Source organism: Hemicordylus capensis, chromosome 1, assembly GCF_027244095.1.
Source record: "Hemicordylus capensis ecotype Gifberg chromosome 1, rHemCap1.1.pri, whole genome shotgun sequence".
Lineage (NCBI taxonomy): Eukaryota > Metazoa > Chordata > Lepidosauria > Squamata > Cordylidae > Hemicordylus > Hemicordylus capensis.
Window position 1 is genome coordinate 273,297,268 of NC_069657.1, and position 24,187 is coordinate 273,321,454.

The window sequence follows — 24,187 nt, forward strand, 5'->3', positions numbered from 1 at the left end:
ACGATGCATAAAAGGACTTGGGAGGGGGGACACAACAGGAATACTGGGTAGGAATTTGTGGAAGATAGTGTTGGTGTAGCTTTGCACTTGAGGAAAAGGAAGACAGACTTATACTCCTCTATAAAGTTCAAGGGAAGGCAAAGCATTCTGGGGCTGAACATGTACATAGACCAGACCTAAGTTTATTTCTTTGTGAAAGGGATTTTGTGAGTTGTGAAAACATCTACACTGAAAACATCTACACTACATTTAGCTTGCAGATTTTTCAAAATCAGGTTGGTAACATTTTTTTATCCCATTGTGAAACAAGTCAGATTGGTTATAAGTCAAATCGTGCTAGAACCTGCTGGACAAGAGATCGTCCAAATGGCACTTCATCCTGTTTTCTCCCATAAAGCCAATAATTAATGAGCTGCTGCCTGCTCCACCTCCTCTTTCTCCTTCTCCTCTCACTGCTGCTGCTCCCCCACCTCCATTACAGGAGGATGCAGGTCAGGATGGATTCCTGGAAGGCTCTTGGAGCCACAAGTGAAAGGATTGGACATGACGCAAGAGAGGACGCATGACATGTGACATTCCCCGCTTGGCCTGAAACAGTGGGGAGCATAATGGGGGGGTGAGAGGAGGAGGAAGCAGTCAGTGTGGCAAGACAAGGCAGTGGGTGGTGTGGAAGAGCTAGCACCGTTTCCCACAAACAAGCAGTCGGGGGGGGGGGACCACAGGCCGCCACAGGCTTGCTGTGCCCCTGGTGCACAACACAGTGGGAAATTGCACTACCTCTGAGACAGGAAAAACTATGCACTAAGGGGGTCAGGGTGGGCTGTTTCTGAAAGGACAGAGTAAGCATTGTTTCTCTTCATCAGTGTGAAATCCATCACGACCTGCCTTAGATATAACACCTGACATTGTTTTGTTGGATGCCAAAAATAATCTACCATGAAACCAGAGGTGAAGGGGCCTCCGGTTCAGTTTGTGTTCATCTGAATGTGGACAACTACAGTTAAGACAAAAAATGGACCCGCAGTTTCCCTACCCAGACTCCAATTTGTACCTTCCGTTTATAGTGAAGTTTGCCTCCTGGACCTCCGGTTTAGCGGTGTCAGTGCTGTGTCTGAATGCAGCACCTCACTCTGCCTGTTCTGCAACTGGAGTTTGAGGGAGGAAGCTCCTCCCTCGCTCCACCTACTATGGCTGCCGTGGCTGTTCTTCAGTCAAGATGGAAGCCCCAGTTCCCCCTCCTCTCTGCAGTCTCCCTGACTGCAGAGAGGGAGCTTTCCATGATGTCTGAATTTGGACAAGAGAGTGTGTCTGTGTGGGTGGGCGGGGGGAGCAGAACCGTGGGTTCATGGGACCCACAGTTTCATGTTACATGTGAATGCAGCCTTTGTTTCATAATAAAATATAATATAACTGAACTATATTTATATTTTTGTTGTCAACTGTTTGGGGTTTTCTGGGAAATGCACAGTGGGATAGAAATATTAGAAATAAATAGGCCATGAAATCTCGATTCTAATGGTATGTTAGTAATGGTATTTTACCTTCCTAACTATAAGAAAAGTTTGTTTAAATTTTTAAATGTTAATATATAACTATATGGAGCTTGCAAAACAAACAAACAAACCCCACACACACAACTTGCCCTCTCACCCCACATATATTATATTTATTTTTCAGGCACCATTGTATGCTACACGTTAACTGACCAGTGATGTGGGCAGTCGCTCATTAACTACTCAAATGAGACTATGAAACTTATGTTCATAGCTAAGAGAAGTTGCTGTATTTGGATCCAGGCTCCTGTAAGTTCCATTTCACATCCTTAAGAGCTCCAAATCATAGATAAATGATAATAACTTACTTCTTAAAAAAAAAAAAAGATATGATTGTTTTAGGTGTTTCAATATTTTTCTTTTCTTTTTTAAAAGAGGAAAACTAGACTCATTTTTCCCAGGGAAAGCACCTAGTTTATTGTACTTCACACCCAGGTGTTTGCCGTAGAATTTGATACACAACTGTACCCCTGAAAACTATAAAACAATATAATTTATAGAAATGAACTGAGAATCATTATTTTTTATGGGTACCACTTAGTGTGCAGAAAATGCATGCTTTCCAAAAACATGGAATAAACGTTCTGTTAGCCTTATTGCGTCCAAATGTTAGAGTTTAAATTATTTTACTATGCAAACTTTCTTTCATATCTTGGCAGTAGTGATTTCCATTTTTATTCCTTCGGCATCCATAATCTTATTAGAATCAAAAACATATGCTTTGAGATCATTGGACAGCTTCCCTGCTGCCCTCCCCTCCCGATTTTTTTTTTTTTTTTTTAAGAGAATGATCCCAAAGTCTGATACCAAAGTACCAAAAATAACAGGGCCGGTACAGGAGAAAATTATGTGGATTGCTGAGGCTGAATGGCAAAACGGTTCAAAAGGTGCAGTTAGTTTTCATGCTTTTGATTTGCAAGTCATTAAGCTGCAAAAATCTCAAAGTCTCCTGCTGGCAGTCATTCAAAATCCATTTTTTCCTTCCATAACAGAAGAGGCTTGCACAACGATCTCAAATTTATTATATAAAGAGAACTCGGGGGAGTTGGAGCTTTATAACCCTTAAGAGGATGTTACACTTCCTGAAACCCATACACACCTATCCTGGGACTAATATGCAAGATCGTTGTTGCAGATTGATGGCTTTCCCTTGCTGTCATCGGGGCTATGATCAATCTCTCATCTCTTAAGCTCACCAGCTCATTGGCATCAGCAGGATAGTTCTCTTAGGCTGCACATAGATGATTGCTTTTCAGAGGGCTGGGTTGATGCAGTAGAGCTGCTCTTGCCCTTGGTATACACACACACACACACATACACACACACACACACACACACACACGCCTTATGACCTCTGGTAAATTGGTTTTGCAGGTGTCTGTAGTACTTTAAGCACTATCTGAGAGAAGCCAAACGTTAGTCTCAGAAGTGCATCCAGAACTGCTGCAATAGGTGACTGCGTATTTTAGTGTGACTGCCGCAGGAACCTACTGGTCAGTGCCAATGAAAAGTAGCACATGTCCATACCTCCCATACTCAGCATAGTTATTTATTTACTTATGATATTTCATATTCCACTTTTCAGTTTACAAAAAAGTCTCCCAGGGCAGCTTACAATGATGATAAAGGGAATGGATTGCAAATAGTATTTGCATGAGCGCAAGGTAATTCAGTGGGCTTTATGACTGAACAGGATTTGAATCCATGCCTGTCTGACAGGGTTGTTGTTGTTGTTTCATTGTATTATTAAGGTAGTAACAAAATTGCATATACTTTATAATAAACAGAAAAATGTTTGGACATGGAATTATTGCTACAGAAATTAATAACAAAGTCCACTTTCTTTTTAAAATATCCATTCTTAGTCACTTTTCTCTAACACTTGTATGGCTGGTAGCTTTCAGCATTCCCATAATTTATCAGACCATTCTTCTGAGCCAATTTCTAGCATAAACTATTGATGCTGCTGTCATCATATAAGGTATTAGCTCTCTGTGTTTTCTTGGTATCATATTATCAATATAATCAAGAAGAAACAACAGTGGGTCTATAAGAATAGAACTCCAACATTTTCCCCCAACAAGAATTGAATCTTTTTCCAATATATATATTTTTTGCATACCCTACACACCACATATGGTAAAAATTTCCCCTTGTAGTTCAACACTTCTAGCAATTTGAATTATAATTTTGATCAATGTTATTTATCTGAGCCAGAGTGGCATACCATCCCCGGTCTGACAGATTAACCATGACACAACACCAGTTTGTTTTTAATCACTGAAAAGTTAGGTGCTAATTCTCAAATCTGCACATGTAGCAAAAATCTGTACATCTTTAAAAGAAAAGCAATGAAGACTACCTTTCCCTCTCAGCAATATTTCTCTATCTGAATATTTTCTTTCTTTGTTTCTTTGTATATTTATATCCCGCTGTTCCTCCAAAGGGCCCAGAGTGGTATACATGTTTATGTCTGTCCTTACAACAACCCTGTGAGGTAGGTTAGGTTGAAGGATAAGTGACTGGCCCAGAGTCACCCAGTGAGTTTCATGACCAAATTGGGATTTGAACTCTGGCCTCCCTGGTCCAAGACCCTAACCACTGCACCACACATATTCTCCTCCTTCTCCTCCAAATGTTTCCTTTAGCCCTGACACTGACAAGGCCAGAAGAAGGTCCTTTTTATTAGTTCTAGCCAATTTTGCCATCCCATTTAGTTGCATGGGACTAGTGGAAGTGGTTGCAATTTGAACTGGAATGAAGAGGTGTTCCTTCCTTCAGCAAGTCTTCTTGTTTGCCGTATAATTATTGTTTTATGGTCTGTAGACTGAAGTAAATTTGATCTGAATTTGAATTTGCCTATTTCCTTCCCCCGCCACCATTAATCATTATGTGTGTTCAACTATCAAGATACCAAAGGCTTGATTGGGACTGGTGCGATAGTAACATTCAGGAGGAAATCATTCCCTTGACTCTTCAGAAATGATCATCTGTACACACTCTTTGGGAGTGTTCAGGCATTGCACGGAACTGTGGTTGCAGCCAAACTCTGCACAATGTTCCTCAGCCTCTGGATTGTGTGCTCTCCCTCTCTCCCATTGTTGCATGAGTGCCTTTCTTGGCTAGGATAAGCTGAGATGGGTAGCAATGTCCTAACCCACCAAACTTGGCATATCCTAACACTACATGCTTCAGAAAACCCTAGCTCTGAAACTCACTGGAACCTGGGGCAGATGGAGGTCACACAGAGCTTGGCTGCAACCGAGGTTCCATGTGATATTTGAAACTGCCCAAAGTACTATCATATATGAGGTTTGACTTGGCTTTGAGCTGCTCTTGGGCTATTTATAATTATATCTGATGGTTACGCTGTGTGGAAGGGAAAGCAGGAGTGAAGCATTTGTAATTCAGATGTTAGGTTAGGTTTTATGTTCACATTGCAAAGCAACTGACCTGCTTTAAGGCTCATGTGTGAATCTTGATTGCTTTTTCGGGCCACTTTCAGTGCTCCATTGTAATGATTAAGGTCCTGGTCTAAATACAGTGCATCAAGTTGCAATATGTACTATCATCCAAAAGGCATTCTCATTGGGTTGCCAAACATCACTGAGTATCCATTATCTTCCTACTTATATCTGAGCTTATGCGACAGGTTCTGACAACATGTAGTAGCCGGAAACTTTCTGATTGTTTGTTTTTTAAGTAATGAGCTATTGGCTCCAACCCTGAAAACGCTTTGTGACAAGTCATGTTCCCTTCAGTGGAGCTCCCACCAATACTGAGATAGCCAACTAACAAGGGGGGGAAAGGGTCTCACCTGCTGTTGTGCCTTTAATAACCATTTGATGCGTAGAAACCAGCAGATGTAGTTTTTCATTGCATGGAGATGAAAAAGAAAACCATCTGCATATAAATCTGCTGTTAAAGGCACAAGAGCATGGGGCGATTAAAAAGCTGGCAACGCTAACCACTCAGATCATTCTGTACAAGTTAGCTTTTAGAAAGTGCCTGAACTGGCCATGTTTGAAAATGGGAAACAAACTCTTAATTTTCTCTAGGTACTCTTGAAACTTTTAACCACAATCACAAACACATGAACAGCTCTAGCCTTTGGATTTGCTGCTTGGGAGATTTCCCTGGCCCAATGTTGCACCACCTGGTCCAGCGTCAGAAAATATACCTGAGCCTGAGCCTTTTATATGAGTTCTGCTCCCACATAACCAGCTGCTGCGTGGGAAAGCATTATTAAGAGCAAAAGCAAAATCTAATGATGGACTTCAAGTTGGCCTATGCATGAGTATGCTTTATGGGCTGAGGATGTCCCATTTGTTGCCATATAACTCCATATAATTTGTTGCCATGTTCATCTCTCATCCAGACAAAGTTAATCATGCTGAGGCCCCCTTGAAATCAATCAGATTTAAGAGCCAAACTATTTGCAACTTTTAATGTTCCTTGGCCCTTGTTTTTGTTTTCTAAATCGCAACCACAGGGGTCCCCTTATTTGGACTGGGACCATGGATTGGGCGGAGTGGGCTTGAACTCTGTTTCCACTGCAGTTCTGATCTGGATTGGACTGTGGCTGCTATTTGTCCCAAGAAGGAACCTTTCATTGATGCCAATGGGAATGGAGGAATCTGGATCCAGGGGACAAATGGTTAAAGCCCTTCCCCATGCTGATGTCCCTGACCAAATTGACACTCCACAAGATCAAAATGTGCATTAAAGGTAATTAATAGTTTGTCCCTTAATTAGTCGTGAGGACCTTTTTCATTAATATGTGAAGATGCCTTATTTGAAATCAGACCACTGGTCATCTAGCTTAGTATTGTTTTTTGGCCTCTGTGCATGCACGGTAGCCATTTGTGTGGTGTGCAGAGGCCAGAGGTCCAAAATGGCGCTCGGAATGCCTGGAGTGTTTCAACTTGAAAGGAGCCATTCCTTTCCGAGCTCAGAAAAGGCCCTTCATTTGAAGGGCGTTCTTTTCTGAGCTCGGAACACTTGAAACAGCCCGTTTCAAGTCAGAATGTTCTGAGCATGGAATGATCTGCACATCCCTACCAGCTACTTGTCACTCCCCCAATCCATGGCTTCAGCCAACCAGTCACCAGGCCAACAAAGAAGCCACAATTTCTCTCTGGAGCCTTTATCTACCACTGCTTTCTTGTATCATCATCATCATCATCATCATCATCATCATCATCATCATCATCATCATCTTATTTAGTACACATTTCTGTACCACTTTTACATATTTCTATAGCATGTTAGAGTATTTGTGCCACTTCTTATACCTTATCCCTGATAGGTGATGATAAACTGTGCCAAAACAACAGTGACCTACTATTGCTGCTAACACAACCTCTTGCCCAGTTCTCACACAAAGCAGGGAGCAAGAAAGACTTATTGCACAATATCATTCTGCTCACATAGCTTGAATCCAATCCATTGTGCTTACTTGTCTGAATCTCAAGGTGTATATATATATATATACTAGTATTTTTAAGCCCGTTATGATAACGGGCGCTAGCTTTCTATCCCGTCTTTTCTCTCTCTCTCTCTCTCTTTCTGTCTCTTTTTTTCCCCCTTGTCCCCTCTCTCTTTTTGTTTTTTTTTGTTGTTGTTGTCTCTGTTTTTGTTCTTCCTTATTTTGCTTATACTTTTTGGGGGGGGGTTGTGTGGATGAATAACGGCCAAAATGGCCCATGAGAAGGTGGCCGCCCCCACCTATCGCCCTCCCGCGCACCTAGCTGCCGGAGCCCACCTTACCCGCTCCAGCCCGAAGGAGAAGAGAGGAACTCGGGAACAGAGCTACTCTCTGTGTTAAGCTGCTGCCCATACTGTCGCAATGGACGCAATAGGCGTCCTTTGCGTCCATAGCGGCAGTTTGAGCAGTGACTTAGCACAGAGAGGAGCTCTGCTCGTGAGCTCCTCTCTTTTCCCTCGGGCTGGAGTGGGTAAGGTCGTCTTCGGCAGCTGGGTGGGCGGGAGGGTGATAGGCGGGGGCGGCGACCTTCTCATGGGCCATTTTGGCCCTTAATCTTTTTTGGGGGGGAGCGGGGAAGGTGATTTTGGGCAGCTGGGAGGGAGGGTGAGCAGGCGGGGGCGACGGCTGTGAGCGGGCGGGGGCCTCGTTGGCGGCTTCGCCGCCACCTCGCCCAGCTTCCCTGTCCCCCGTCTCGGTCTTCCCCCGCCGCCATTGCCCTCGCCTTTTTCAGGGCGGCCGCTTCTGGTTGCCTCGGCCTCCTCTCGCCGTGCCGCAGCTCATGGCCGAGGCGGCGGCTCTGCCGCCGCCTCGGCCACTTTCCCCCGCCGCCACACACCGGCTAATGGCCGCCCGTGGCTGTGGGACACTGGTGTCTGCAGTCCTGTGTCCCTTGGGCTCTTCTGGGCCTGCGCTTCGCGCAGGCCCAGAACAGCCCAGGGAGGCAGGGACGCAGATCCCCAACATTCCAAAGCCACGGCCACTCACTTAGCCTTTTATTATATAGGATATATATATATATATATATATATATATATATATATATATATATATATATTCTCCTCTCAGTAAGCCTTTTAAAGTGTGTAAACTGTTTTGTGAACTTTTCTGTTGAAAAGCAGAAGCAAATAACATTCTGTTCTGTTCCGTTCCATTCCATTCCATTCCATTCCTTACAGTGACCCTTTAAGGTAGGTCAGTATAATTCAGTATTGTTGATGGAGGGTTGAAACTTGACTAAGGCAGCCTGGTAAGTTCATGAGATACATGAGATTTGATTCACAGTTCAGGTGCTCAGCAACTTACTCTTCCAATCTGCATGAGATGTAGGTGCTGTCTGCACCCAGAAGATTTAATATCAGTGTATGTATGGGTATATGGGGTGTGTGTGTGTGTGTGTGTGTAAAACAGTGTAAGGGAATTCTCAATGGATGAAATCTATGGACAGCCACAGGTTTTTCCGAAAGGGAGGAAAACACCCACTTTGCTGCAAACGAACAATGCTGTTTCCTTAAAAAGATACAAGGTGTGCTTTTTATTAGTGTGGACCATGGGAAATAGCACTATGCCATTGATGCAGGCATATGATTTCTATCAAAGACACATTTCGTTTACCTTAAATGTATTCAGTGCTGTACGGCATTCCCTAACACAGCTGTGGCTGGTTGCTGCTGTGTGACTGTAACTGGTTTCATTTGTTTCTGGTCCTGAGAAACTGTGTTGTTTACTTATTTGAAGCTCGTTCTTTAGAAAATGTTGTTTTGCTTGACTGATGCTCATTCATGACCAGCTCTCCTCCCCTCTCCCCCATCCCTCTATTTATGTATTTAAACATGGGATTTGGAGAAGGCCACACTGATTCTCAACTCTCTTGCTATCTGGTCATGGCCAGATAGAGTCCTGAGCCTTGTCCCTCTCCTAGAAGTTCATTTGAATCCAGCATGAGGCTTTTGTATCAGCTGCATGTTCTCCCTGTTTCATAAGTGAATCCAAGGCATCAAATTACCTTTGGAAATGACTCTCCCATTACTAATGGTCATGTGCCTATAGCCACTGAAGGCTCTGAAAGCATGGTGGAATAATATATTATATATCTGAAACTTTAGTCCCATGGACTAAGCATTAATGGAACAAATGTGCATATGCTTTTAGCATCCAATCATTACAGGAAGAGTTAATACAGTAGTAGCTTTTAAAACTTTAATAGGTTTCCATATAAATAAAATGCAGCATCTGGAATCAATGGGGATTCTCTTTATGAATGTTCAGCTTGCCATCAGGAAAGTGTGTATCCCATGTGGAAAATGAGTGGGAGCAGGGTGCCAGCATCAACCCAACAATTCAAGCAGCACGGTGTACATGCTAGCATTTTGATTACCCCTTTCTTCAATTAACTGATCTTACAGCCAGTTATCTGAATGCAGAAGAGTGAAGACAGAAAATAAATGAGTATTTTCTGCATTTTAATCTTGGGTTGCCACTTTTCTCTCAGAAAGCTTCCCTTTTAGAAATCCAACAGATGCAGATATCCATAGGCCCATTCACATGCTATGTTCAACACTCATACAATAAGTGTACAGTGTACACTGGTACAGATCTGCACACAGGTACAGTTATTCACACATTACGTTGAACAAAGGTACAGCAGTGCACTTCCTATCTGTACTATGCATTGAGGTTTCTGTAACTAGGTTCACTTTTTAAATGAATATGGGTACAGTCATTCACACAAACACATGTACAAGTGTACAGACCTCTGTACACTTTTATAGCATCATTTCTGAATCAGATACATATTATTGACTTTCCTATACTGAGAAAATCTGGTATTCTACTTGTAATGTAGCTGTTATGAAAAAGGTGGCAACATTGTTTCAAACAATATTTACAGTTAGGGGTGTGTGAGCTGGCTTGCCTTCAAGCCAGCTCACCTTCTAGTCGCTTGGGTCAAAGGAGTTCATGTCGAGCCAAACCATGCCTGGTTTGGCCTGAATTCGGGCTGAACCAGACCTGGTTTGGCTTGAGCCAGCTCAAAACTTACTGGTAAAGGGGAATCCAGTAAGGTTTCCCTTTTACCGATACGAGGAGGCGGGGTGGGGCAGAGGCTTAGATAAAGTAAGTTGTGGAGGGAGGGGAGTGGTTTTTTTTTACCTTAAAGGCACGTCACACATATGACTTCAGCACTTACATGGAAGCCATTTTATTGACCTCTATGCACGCGCAGAGGCCTGAACCAGTCCCAAACTGGCCCTGCCTGCAAGGGTTGGGGAAGCCTGCACAACCACAACCACCCACCAAAGGCTGTCACAGCCGGCGGTGGTGGCATTTTCAAGGTGAAAATCTCTCCCCTCCAGACGCAACTCACTTTAGCTAAGCTCCCTGGTCCCACCCCCTTCCCCTTTGCTGGATTCCCCTACCAACAGAGCTTTGAGAGTACCCAAACTGAACTCAGTTCAAACCAAATTGGGCCTGGTTCGAATGTGCACAAAACCGGACTGGACCCAGTTCGGCTCGAGTCCAGTTCGAGTTGAGCTGAACCAGGTTTTCTGGTTTTCTGCTCCTCCCTATTTACAGTACTACAATATTCTGTGTGTTTACTCCAAAGTAAGTCCCATTACGTCCAATGTCCTCCTCTCGTGGTAGTAAGTTACGAATTGTAGCCTTAATGCACTGGTGTGTTCACTTGACACAAAACTGTGATGCATTCACACAATGCTGTAAAAAGAAGCAGCAGCAAATGGTGAGTTATCTCACCATTGCTAGCAGGAGAGTCTTAGATTGCTGGAAATGGCTTGGCTCAAAGTGGAGAATTTGCTTGGTTCAAACTAGTGGATAATTAAGTGGGATAAAGGACTGACACTATGATCACTGCTTGCAGAATCGTGACTGTCTTACAGAACAGAAGACCCAAAGAAGTGAAACTTCTTTACAGTTTATCTGAGTATCTTTACAGTGCATTCCGATGGGTTAAAGCTGCCTACCAGCTATTATTGTGGGGCTCTTACCTGTCCAAAGTCTTCACCATTAGAGTCACTTTTTTGTGAATAAAGACCTATCTAATCACCTTCCTAAATGAAGGGTTTAATAGCAGCCATATGTTAGTCTTATTGGTACCAAGGTGACATATTACTTCAGTGTGTGGCTACTGTGATTTCACGTTTCTAATACTATTTGGAATTAGATGAGATTTTGCTCTGTTTCTTTGCAGTGAATATATAGTTGTCTGCACAGACAGGGCAGAGGCAAATCCAGATTTGCCACACACTTGGCAGGAGCTGCAGCCAATCATGGCTTTTATTATTGTGCCCAGCGGTTTAAAAAAAATGAGAACAGTTATTTATTGCATTCACCCTGAACATTTTTAGCAATATATTTCACTTTATAAAACACTTTAGGTGAACACACAAAAAAGGCATGACCCAGGCCATGCAGGAGCCCATTGCATATGCTCAGCAGTCTCCAGAATGGTCACCGCGACAGGGGCAAGGCCCGGAAAGGGCAGAAGACCACTCAAACTGGGTGATTTAAGGCATAATGGAGGCCAGTGGCGGGGAGAGGAAACCTCTGGGCAGCCCCTTGCCACAGCCTCAGAGAAGCCCCCTGGAGAGCGTAAGTACATTTTTTTCAATGTAAAAAAAATTGTGAACCCCACCAAGCCGAACTGAGCCAGGTGGGGTTTGAAGGGGGCCAAACCCAACTGGCCCAGCCCAGTTCGAGTCTGGTTCGGACTCGAACCGAATTGGGCCAGCCAGTTTCATTCACACCTCTATGCTCAAGTGCAATGGGGCATGCTCAGTAGCCACAACTAAAGGTGTTCAACTTTTTGTTGCTCACAACTGTTATTACATAAGAACAGCCCTGCTGGATCAGACCCAAGGCCCATCTAGTCCAGGATCCTGTTTCGCACAGTGGTCCACCAGATGCTGCTGGAAGCCTACAGGCAGGAGCTGAGGGCATGCCCTCTCTCCTGCTGTTTCTCCCCTGCAACTGGTACTCAGAGGCATCCCGCCTTTGAGGCTGGAGGTGGCCCACAGCCCTCCGACTAGTAGCCGCTGATAAGAAGATCGCACAATTACTATAAAACATGTGTACAAAGTGGTCAAAGATTGGCTCTGCCACTTGGCTGGTGGAGGCCTTGCATGGCTGGAAAATGGCCTCCATGCATGTGCAGAAGCCAGCTGAGTGGTGGAGTCTATCCTCTGCCGCAGCTGGCGTTGGGTGGCCTGCTCCTGCTGGAAAGAGCTTTCAGGTGTCGCAGATCAGGAGGTAAACACCTACTAATTTAGACTTAAAAGGTCCCTCTCACCATCCAGCCCCCTCCCCTGGCAGTGCCTTCACCAGCCGCTACTGCAGAAGCCAAAGCAACTGCTGTCTCTTTTAGTGCTTTGGACCATTTAAAGGTATAAACACTATCTCCTGATGAGGATCTGACAACACTACCTATCATGAAGACCATCGGCTCTGCCTTTCTACTATATAGGTTTACCAAACACATGGAGAGAATATGATTGGCTGGTGAAGTGCCAGCCACCATCCAGACAAATGTGTACTGCACGCCCTAGAATTGCTACTGTCAGTGCAACAATTTTTATTGACCTGATCCATTCTGTGGTACATGCCAGCTGAAAAAGGATAGGAATTCAGTACAGATTCCCTTTCTGACGAACTAATTCCGTTTCAAAGAGCACCTTTATGAGTGCACTTATGTTCATTCAAAACTCTGTTAGGGAAACAGAAGCACACACAGTATGAGTTTACTTAGAAGTCAGTTCCAGTGACTCCAGTGGGGCACATTCACAGGTATGTGTGCAGTATGCGTTCATTGGTTAAACGCGTGAGACAGGGAGGGAGGGAGATGGTGGAGGTGACTTAGAAGCACGGCTGCAGTAAATCAGTGCAAATGAACAAATCTTGCTGTGCATCATGGCCCTGGATCATCATGAGAATGCAAAGGAAGGAACATTTGAGCTCTGTTCTTGCATAAAACAATGTTGACCTGGAGGCTGTTCACACGTGCAGCCTAACTCAGGCTTGGGCTGCACTGTGAAGTGCCAGGATAGAGGCCAATCTCGTTGCTGCCTCCCTCGTAGGCCCAGGAATGTACCCCAGGTTTTAGACTGGGTTAAAGGGCACAAGCACACCCTTTACCCCAGGTTCAAGGTCATGTGTTTACCCTGGCTGCAATCAGCCTGAGCTGACACAGAGCCAGGTGCCTAGAGCACCCAGCTCAAAGGGGAATCCCTAAATGCACTGCATTGCTTGTGCGGTGCATTTAGGGACTCCTGGAGGTCAGGACTTATTTTCCTGGCCTCCAGTGAGATCTGCACCTTTGGGAGCATCACAAATCGTGTGGGCCCGTGAGCTGTGCATCCCACACATCGATTGGAATTGTCTGGGGTGAAGGTAAGCTTGATCTTGCCTTCCTCCGTGCCCTCCCCAACCACAGAAAAATAGTCATGTGGACAGCTTTCCTATTTCTTTAAGTCATTATACAATAATTTATTATTATGTATTATTTATTTTATTATTGAATGAATTCAAACCTGCTAGACACTGAACATGGCCAGTTTGATGGTTCTGTGTAGAACCACCTCCCAACCGAACTGGCTGCTGTTTGGTCTGATTTCAGACCGAACAACCCTGGGGTTGGGGTTGGGGAGTCGTTAACATTTTTTAATAAACATTTTTAAAACTCACTGCTACACAGTCTGGGGCTTCTGTGCATAGGACCATTGGGCATTCGTGGTGGCCCCCAATATGGCCGCCACCTAGGAGGACAGGCCTGAAATGGGCCGAAGACCACCTGAACCAGGCTATTTGGAATTAAATGGAGACCAGCGGAGGGAGGAGACACACACCCACGGCTGCACAAAAGCCCCCTGTGAGTTTAATTAAATTTTTTAAAATGCCTTTAAAGAAGTCTTTTTTACAAGTTCCCCCTGAACCCGAATCAAATTGGGGTTGGGTGGGTGTTCAGGAGTGAAAAAAACAAATAAGCCTAGTCTGGTTCAAGTCTGGTCTGGACTCCAACTGAACCAGGCAACCTGGTTTTGTGTACAGCATTACTGGTGACCGGCCCTTCTCATGAGGAAGTCTAGGGACTACAAACCCCCAAAGGGGAAGGGGCTGGGCCCCCGATTCCCCAACCTTCCAGTGTAAAAAATAGCACTTGGCTGCTTGGGAATCCCTGGTTGGTGCTGCCTTTTAAACCCAACCCCAGGCACCCTCCACCCCAGCCATTTGTTCCTGTCCAGCACTGTGATGGGGTGCACTGCTTATGTTGCCACCTGGAGTGTTTGTGCTTGTGTGAACATACATCATTGCTGCTTCCTTCTTGGAGAGCAAAGTACTTAGTGCCCGTCTTGTCATCCCATCCCCCTTTCCTCATGCTTGCCAGGTGGGGGAAGCAAGGGGCAGAGTGGGAAGAGGGAATGCCCTGGTGTGACTGTGCCACTTGAAAGGCTGATGAGTCTGGGGTGGGACGTGGCAGTGTCCCTGTTGCCAGGCAACTCCATAGATGGATAGGTGGCAGGAGGGGCGGGGCTGATGCTCGGAGAGGTGGCCAGCAAGAATTGCTACAGCCATGGAGCAGCTGCCATCCCGGGCACACCTGCGCCACCGCCTCTGTGATTGCGGTTTAAATTTCAACCCAAGACCCTGATTATGGTGGTGTCCGGAATCGGATGTAACACTCCTGTGACCAAACTGGAGGTCTTGGTAGCAAACCTTGTGTAAAACAAACCTTGTGTTCAAATTGGAATTTGGTGAGGCAAAATGCAAGTTGCTCAACAATGTGATTTCACAAATTTGGATGCAATGGAGTTCTAATCTCTGCCTTGTTTAATTCAGGTTTCGTGCTACGTCTGAATTTGTCCATGGTTCAGGATTCCTCCGTCCCCTGTGTATAACAATAAAAATATTTAGTAGATTAAAGTATGTTATGTCACTGAAGATGACAGAATAAAATTTAAAATTCAAACTATTTTAAAATTAAATCTAAATGTAAGATCTAAATTTTAAGAGTTACATCGATGACATGTTACCACTTATACGTTACATCATCTTTAACATGCTGTACAAGATGAATGCAAGAGACACATGATTCTGTAGGTTGATTGCATTCATGTATTCTGACGCTTTCCTGTTGCACAATTATGTTTTGGAAAAACACAGTTAGATTAATCTATGCAAATTACAAGAATTTAAAAAACATTGTACTATACTAGCTTAAACCTATATGGGAGAAAATGGCAATTGGGATTCAACAATTTTAACTTAATCTTTAAATCCCTGATAATGACAAGCTGCACCACCCACATTCTGATTTTTAGTAGACATTTGTATTTTTACGTGTCTGACAGTGCATCCCCTCTTTGTATTATGTACCAGACTCAGGAGGCTTATGGCCTTCTAACCATGGCATTTCCTAGCACTGCAACCTAAGTCTTTTTCAACCCTAAGTCATCATGTTCGTTCCTCTTTTTTTAAAACAACGCAAGGAAATTCAATTCAAGAAAGAAAATGGCTTCAAGAAAGCAAAAATCCGGAAATTCCAAAGGTGAAGGTTAGGCATGTAAAAATAACTATGATACCCCATGCGCATATACCTTAAAATGTGGTCTTTCCTTATGTCATTAGGCTGCATGTGATCTGACACATAATGAAATGCAAACTGGCATGTCAGGTTAGATGAAGCAGTCAGTTTAGCTTTGGAATTTCCTGGCTTTATAGTGAATGGGGCTGTGAATATTGATGGCTACAGTTATGACAACCTCTTCAATGAAATTTTCAATAGAGTGATGTCCAATCTAGTTTTCTGAGAAAGCTTACAAAAGAGCAGGGTTGGCACCAGCTGTGGGGGAACCTGGGACAAAGCCCTGTGGGAGGACATGGCATACTGCCCCCGGATGACACAGGCTATGTTAAGCTGCCCTGCAGTGGTGCCTATGCATGAGAAAATGGATTGACATGTGTCCTCTTTCCACAGTTACAGTGGAAGGAAAACTTTCATTTGTCCACTGCCTAAGCAGCATCATGCATCCATGGTGCCTGGCCAGAAAAGCTACTTGTCAGTGGGCAAATACGAGCATTCCTTCAGTGCTACCAATCTACAGTGGAACGAAGGGGAATACTTGGCTTTTGCTGTCACTGATCCTTGCTACCATCCTGCAAGCCTTCCCATTGAATTCTCTGGCTTATCAGGTGATGGTTGAGAGCAGTGGCAGCAATGGACTGTCCTCCTCCCACATTGGTACTACAATTCCCAGATGCCCCAGCACACCTACACTGCATAGCGGGGCAGAGTATCTAGGAAATGAGAATGAGTAGAGGAAGAGGGTCATCCTCGGCTGCTGCTGCTGCTGCTGCTCTTCACCATCACCTAGTACATGGTTTCCCAACCTGTGGTACTTCAGGTGTTTCTGAACTACAACGGCCATCATCCCCAACTACAGTGTATTGTGGCTGGGGATAATGGGAGTTATAGTTCAGCAACATCTGGAGGCCCCCAGGTTGGGAACCACTGATACATATCTTAAGGCAGTGGTTTGTTCTGAGTTGTTCATGAGTTGTTCTGAGTTGTTCTGTTCTGTTCTCAATACATGAGTTGTTCTTTCTCTTAGACTTAGGACAAGCTAATGTGCCAGTAATAATAGTGCCAATGTCCAACTGTACCCATGATTTGTGAAAAGACATGCCTGTAGAATTTTTTGGACCCATTATAGAAATAGATGTGTCATTATGGAAAAGGATGTGGATTTCCCATGGTGGGTCTTACGGCCCACTTTGATACAATTTACTTGTTTCAGTATGGTAATCCTTTAAGTAGTTTCACTCTGGCTATTCAGATTCAAAGAGTTCGAGTGATCCGGTGGAAGGGCTAAAGGCCCCTGTCAACTAGCCTGAGGCTAGTTGTGTGTGTGTGTGTGTGTGTTGCTACTTCCTGTTTTGCAGCACTGCTCCTCCTGCATCATCATGTAGCACACGGATGTCTGCTGGGGGGGAAGATGGCTACCTATCTGCAGTCGGCAGAAGGAGTGCCACCACTGGTGAATTGTTGCCCCATGCCGCATTTCTCCTGCAATTGGGTAGTAAAAGGGTGGGGTGGGGATTTTGAGGCAGCCCTACTTTAGGGTATTGCAAACTGCCACCACTGCTTTGAACACTTCTTCAGGAAAAATGGCATATAAACTTAAATAACTACCAGTTCAAGGATCCTTAGGTGGGAGAGCCGTGTCCTATTTAAGCACCTAAGGACACAAATGGAGCTGATATATAAGTCCATGAAGTCAATAAAATAAGTGCACATTATCTCCTTTTTGCAGAAGAGCAAGGGTAGCTTTTTTCACATCCACTCAGTACATCCCATGCATGACAGGCTGAGTCCTCTAAAATGTTAGGCCCTGCAAGATGCAGGGCATAGCAAGGATGGAGTGGGCCCTTGGACAAAAATTGAAGATGGGCCCTGCCCTGCCTTTTTCCTCAAACAGAGATGAGTGGGGAGAGCAAAAAGCAAACTGTAACCCAGCTGGTGGGAGGCCCTCCCTTAGGGGAGCTGGGGCATTGCCCCTGCCCCACCCCATTCAGTTGTAGCTGCACCCTGCTGTGGTTCTGCTTCCATCTTTGTAGGTGTAGTGATGTAATGTGAGGTTACCAGCATCACCCCCAGCACAGTACCTCCAGTGACTGTTGCTGGTGTCTATCTTATGTTTCTTTTAGATTGTGAGCCCTTTGGGGACATGGATCCATCTTATTTATTTATTATTTCTCTGTGTAAACCACCCTGAGCCATTTTTGGAAGGGTGGCATAGAAATCGAATGAATGAATGAATTAAATCTGCATTACACCAAGTAACCGTATGGAGGCCATACATCCAGCCTTTCTCTCTCTCATGGAAGAAGTCCATCAAAATCAAAAGCTGGCATTTCCCCCGCCTCGCCCCCAGCCACACCACCACACCACCCCAGTAATAATTGTTAATCTAATAAAAAGGACCATCTTTTGTTTAGGCTGCCTCTCAAGGGAACTTAAAGCACTATTACATGAGGGACATTTGGATTTTGATTCATCAGAGTTATGGTTTACTTAAATTACTGCATACAATAAAGACTTAAGAGACCGTTTGTTGCTGATTCATTTCATTTATACATTCAGTGGTGTTTCCTGGTTAGCTCTGCCACTTTTTGAAGGCCATATAAAAGAGAAAACATATGCCTCCAACACAACATTGATGTATGTATTGTGTGTTTATCCTACCTTTCTTCCACCATATAATCCAAAGCAAAGCCCCAGCCCCCTGAACACAATAGGACCACCACTTACTAAAAGAACTTCCAAGTGAAAACAAAATCAAACAGAGATTGCTCCTTGACCAAAGCAATGTTATATCTATTTTCTTCAAATATTCTACTGAAACCCTAGTATACTGGGCTTCACATTGTTCTCTTGGAATAATACCACATGCACTGTAAAGTGAATCATGAGTTATCTAAATACCATTCTCCATTTCAGTCTTCTCAAATCCTTCAGAGAACATGTGACAGTATCTAGGATTAAACTACATGTTACACACATGTGTGTTAGGGGTGTGCACAAAACACATTTTGCATTCCGTCCTGAGCTCAGTACACAACACAAAATGAGTGAAACGTTATGTCAGTCTGTGAGAATGGATCAACCCTATTCCGAACGCCATTTTGGATTCTGAAAGTGGCACTTGGAATAGAGTCGGAACATTCCATCTCAGAGCTGCTCGTTCCATTCTGAGCTTGGGACAGGCCCTCCCCCCACTTTATGGGTGTTCTGTTCCCCACTTTGGAACCCTCATTTCAACTTTCCAACCTCGGAATGTTCTGCACACCTCCATTGTGTGTATAATGGTAGTCCAATTGCCCTTTTCCCATTATACCAGTGTTGATATACAATAAATTTACAAAAATGGCCCTTTTATTGCACATTGAAAGGGGGCACTTGATCCTTTTCCTACCTATTGTTTTCCTGCTCCTGAGTGACTTTTTCTCCATGGGGTTTCTTTCAAGTGAGTGTTTGGGAGAAGGTCAAAGCTGATTGCAGGAATGCATTTGGAGTGGGGCAATGGCATTTTTTGAAACGTCCATCTCAGCTGTTTAGTTTCAGGTTGCATATTACACTGCTGCTTTCCTCCTCATAAACTGCAGCTGAATCAAGACCCCCATGGATCAGGCATGGAAAAGAAATGCTTCCCCCCTTTTTTGGTTGGTTATAATTTAATGTGTTGTGTGTTTTTATCTCATAATGTTGTGTTGTAAGATGCCCAGAGAACAATTTGTTATGAGGTGGCTAACAAATAAGATGATGATGATGATGATGATGATGATCATGATGATATTTACACACAGTCTACCAGATGTTATTGACTGGATTTGGTACTTTAACTATCAGGCCCTTTCCAAGGGTCTAGGATAACTAAAGAAAACTTAAAGGTAGCATCATAGTATACGTGCTGTCCCGAGTAGTGTGGCCTTCTGTAGCTGATGTGTTGTAATTTTATTGATGCCCAAGGTGTAAAGATGGTGTTCAAGTTCTTTTGGTACTGCACCAAGGGCACCCACAACTATTGGCACCACTACTGTTTTCTTTTTCCAGAGCCTCTCAATTTCAATCTGAAGGTCCTTGTATTTAGTTGTTTTCTCCAGTTGTTTTTTTGCCAACTTGTCTATCCCCTGGGATTACAATATCAATTATCAGAACCCGATTCTTCTCGATGACTGTCAGATCCAGCGTATTATGCGCTAAATGCCTATCAGTTTGTATTCGAAAATCACAAACGTTTTTTGCCTCCTCATTTTCTGTGACCTTCTCAATTGGATGATTCCACCAATTCTTGCTTGCTGTCAATTTATAATTTTTACAAAGGTTCCAGTGGATCATCGCAGAAACTTTATTGTGTCTTTCCTTATAATCAATCTGCGGGATTTTCTTACAACAGCATACAAGGTGCTCAGATATCTCATCCACTTCCTTGCATAACCAACACTTGTCCAGTCCAAACTCCACTGTGATATCATGGCTATAAATTCTAACCGTATTGATTAATGACTCAATTCCAGATGGTGACTTTCCATAAAGCTTTAGATCATCCATTTAAAGAAGGTGAGAAAGCTTAACTGATGTTTTTGAAGTTTGGTATCCATGGTTTGTTTTGTTCTCCATTTACTAGCAAATGAGTCTTCCATATGTTCATTGCCATTTTAACAAAAATTTTAATGTTATCATTTACTCCAGTCATATCCAGGCATTTTAAAATCCAGTTATGTAGTAATGAGTCAAACACTTTCAATCCAAGCTACATTTAGATTTGTCTTCCTTCGTTTAAAAATTTCCAAAACCATTTTGTCAATAAGAAGCCAATCCTCTGTGCCTCTTGTTTTCCAATGGTTTCCCTTCTGTTCCATTGGTAATAAACTGTCCCTTTCTAGGTGGTCCTCCACGGCATCTGCTACAATTGCTGTCATGAGCTTGAACATTGTTGGAAGGCAAGTTATTGGCCTATAGTTACTTGGTACTGCACCTTTTTCATAGTCTTTCAGAAGACAAGTCTTGCCAGTTGTCATCCAGTCATCAAGTTCTCCACCTTCCAGTATATCATTCAATTGCTTGGCTAACCTTTTATGTAAGCTGGTCAGATATTTGAGCCAAAAGCCATGTACTTCCTCGATTCCCGGTGCTGTCCAATTCTTAATCTTTTTTGCTCTGTTTGCAACCAGTTGGGGTGTTATTATTAAGACATCCATTTTGGTTCCATCCAATTTTCCCTCAACTTTTTTATCCATTCTGCATTATTGTTGTAATCAACCGGGTTGCCCCAAATGTTTCTCCAAAACCCGAGTAGCTGTTCCCTTTCTGGTTGTACAATGTTATCCAATTTTTCTCCATTAACACTCTGATAAACTCAACAATGATTTGAATAGAAAAGGAAATTTTGTTGGTATTGCAGTTCACGAGCATCATATCAGCTGATCTTCGCTATTGCTGTAACTTGCTGTTTCACAATTTCGAGGGCTTCTTTGATCTTCCTGGTATCCAAGTGGTACTTCTTTACTAAGTATTCCTTGATCTTTTCATTCTGTTATTGCTGCTGCTGCTGTTGTTGTTTTACCCTACCTCTGCCACTCTGAAGCTGCTATTTGCCCTGGGGGGAAAGATCCCACTTGTGCCCATGTGAGTTTCCCTCCAGGAGTTGGGGAATAATCATGGGTTGGGGGATGATCAAAACTGGGACCATGGTATATGGAGGGGTATTGAAGCCCCTTCTCCCATGCCACAATCTTCATCCAAGGAGGGAGGCTAATGGGATTGCAATTTAAGAGGGAAAACGCAAGCAGCAAAGCATCAATCATGCAACATACTCTTTCTACAAAGTCTAGTTTGACCTTTATTTAGACAAGCAGCACCTCTCAAAGGCCTCAGAGTCCCCACCCCGTTCTGCTACCAGCAATGCTTTTGACTGAAGGCAGCAGCACAGATTGAACTTGAGACCTTATGCACACAAAATATACATTATATCACTGCACAAATAGCCCTTCCTGTCTGTGAAGGGCAGAGTTATAACTCCTGCCCTCCCCTTTATGGCAGTATACTGGCCATTTGAAGCACAAGCATTGACTCTGTGCTGAAGGATTGAGCCCCATCTTCCTGATCGAAGAGCCTCTTTTTGTTTCTTGCTCAACCAATGCAAAAGGGATTTAACTGGTGAATTTATTCTTGTTGCACACGTAAGCATAGGATTGACATCTTAAGGTAACTTATCAAAATGTAGGCCCTTCTTGTGCCCTCTAGAAAGCAAATGTAACCATTGCTTTTTCTTTTTCTGATGGAAATGTTAGTTTTGGCTTTCTATTTAAAAAGTTGTTCTTTTTGTCATTTTCTTTACAGAATTTGTAAATGAAGGCAAACTCAAATTATAACTCCCCTTCCCGAAGGTCTCATATATTAGAATCCTAGATAAAAAAGAAAGAAGAAAACAGTGATAAGGGGGTGGGATTAATAGGCAGGACTACCCCCAAATTCATGCAGCTGTGATCCTGCAATATTATAGGTGCTCATCATTCTTCATAATCCTCCCATGCCTCATTCATGTGACATGGAAACAATTACATTAAAATGCAGATGTAGATTCCAGGAATCTCCTTGGAATAGACAAATATACTTTGAAATAATTTACAAATGATGCACAAAATCTGTGTGCCATCTGGTCATTGCTGGGGGAAAAACACGTTACTCCCCATAGGCTTTTTATGTACAATATTTCTGTTTTCACACAGAGAGGACTAGGAAAACAATGGATAGTTAGCTGGCAATCTGGACTTTAACTCATTCAGACACAAGTTTGTTCTCCAAGCTTAATTCAGCCGTGTGCATTGTTAGGGAGGGGACAAGTGGAAACAAGGAATAATACATCTGTAGTCCAGAAAAACTTGAGTTGCAATCAATTTGATTGTGTTTAAAATGTGACAATACTACTTGTTGTTTGGGTGGTTTTGCTGTGACAGAATAACATGGCTATCCCTCTGTAAATTGTATACATCTCTCTATACTACTTTAAGGCCCAGAAAAAGTTATTAAGATGCCACCCAAATAAACCTCCCTCCCTCCCTGATATGGTTGTATACTCACATCCTGGTCAGATATGCATTCAAATACATACAGTACAGCCCCACATTAAGTTCTTGTTTACATAGTTTGTCAGAGCCAGGAATGAGCTGTTCTTAACCAAGGAGCCAAACCACACCCCAAACCATAAGTGGTTCAGAGATGCCTTTTCAATGAACTGGAACTGAACCTGAACCTAAAATCTCTTGGTTGCTTTTAACCTGAACCATTAAGTACTCTTACATTATGACCTTAAAATGCAGCAGTGGACTACAGGGGTTCTAATTTTTAAAAAAGGGCCTGGGTCATGTGTAATGTGGAACTGCAAGTCCAATGGACTCAAAGTTCCGTCCCCCACCATCAACATTCAGACCCCCTCTCTCCAAAATCAGCGAGACTGCAGAGAGGTGAGGTAGCTAGCTGTATGGGCTTTATTCTTCACAGAAGGACAGCTTGCACAGCCAATCAGGCCGGAGTGAGGGAGGAGCTTCCCCCCTTAAGGAGCTCCATGAGATCCCAAACTGTGTTGCCAGCATTTGTATGTAATGCTGGTGCCACATAAATGGAGTTTGTGGAGGTGAAACTCCACTCTGACAGAAGGTTTCAAGTGGAGTTTCCCAAGGGAAACCACAGGTCACTTCCCCCGACAAACTCATTTTTCTCTGGTTCGTATGTTCAGGTTTGGGAACCAGAGGTGAAGGGACCTCCGGTTTCCCATTATGTATGAACTGGGCCATAGAGAAGAGAAGACTCTATGAAACCAACTCACTCCTGTTACATAACTCTGTTCCTTGGGTCTGCATAGTATTGCCACTTTATTGTGGACAGAACTCCTTTGCCTGAAGAAATACATAGCAAAAGTTTACCCTACATGCAAATATGCAAATCTCTGGTGGCGCAGCCCCTGGTGGCGCAGTGGTAAAACTGCTGCCCTGTAACCAGAAGGTTACAAGTTCGATCCTGACCAGGGGCTCAAGGTTGACCCAGCCTTCCATCCTTCCGAGGTTGGTAAAATGAGTACCCAGAATGTTGGGGGAATCATTGTAAACTGCTTAGAGAGCTTCCAGCTATAGAGCAGTATATAAATGTAAGTGCTAAATACAATGATAGAACTTCATCTGATTAATTTTTCTTTATTATGTGACTGTTAAGGCAGAGGAGCCCCATCAGAAAAAAAGTGGCAACACTATGTCCCCAGAGCCTTTCCAGTAAAACCACTGAAGCTATGCTCTGTCCTGTCCAGTCATCCATGAACTATTCTTTGTTCAGTGAGTGCTGCCATATTTGTTTATAGTTGTTGGCTATGTTCTAATACTGTGCATGGTTAGTGTCATTAAGAAACATGGCAACTGCTCAGGGGCGTAACTACCATTAGGCAAGGGGAGGCGGCTGCCTGGGGGCCCCCACGCCTCAAGGGGCCCCCCAGAGGCAAGTCACATGTGAAGTGAGTGTGTGTGTATCAGCGAGGGGCCCATTTTAAAATTTTGTCTCTGGGCCCACTCTGGCCTCGTTACGCCCCTG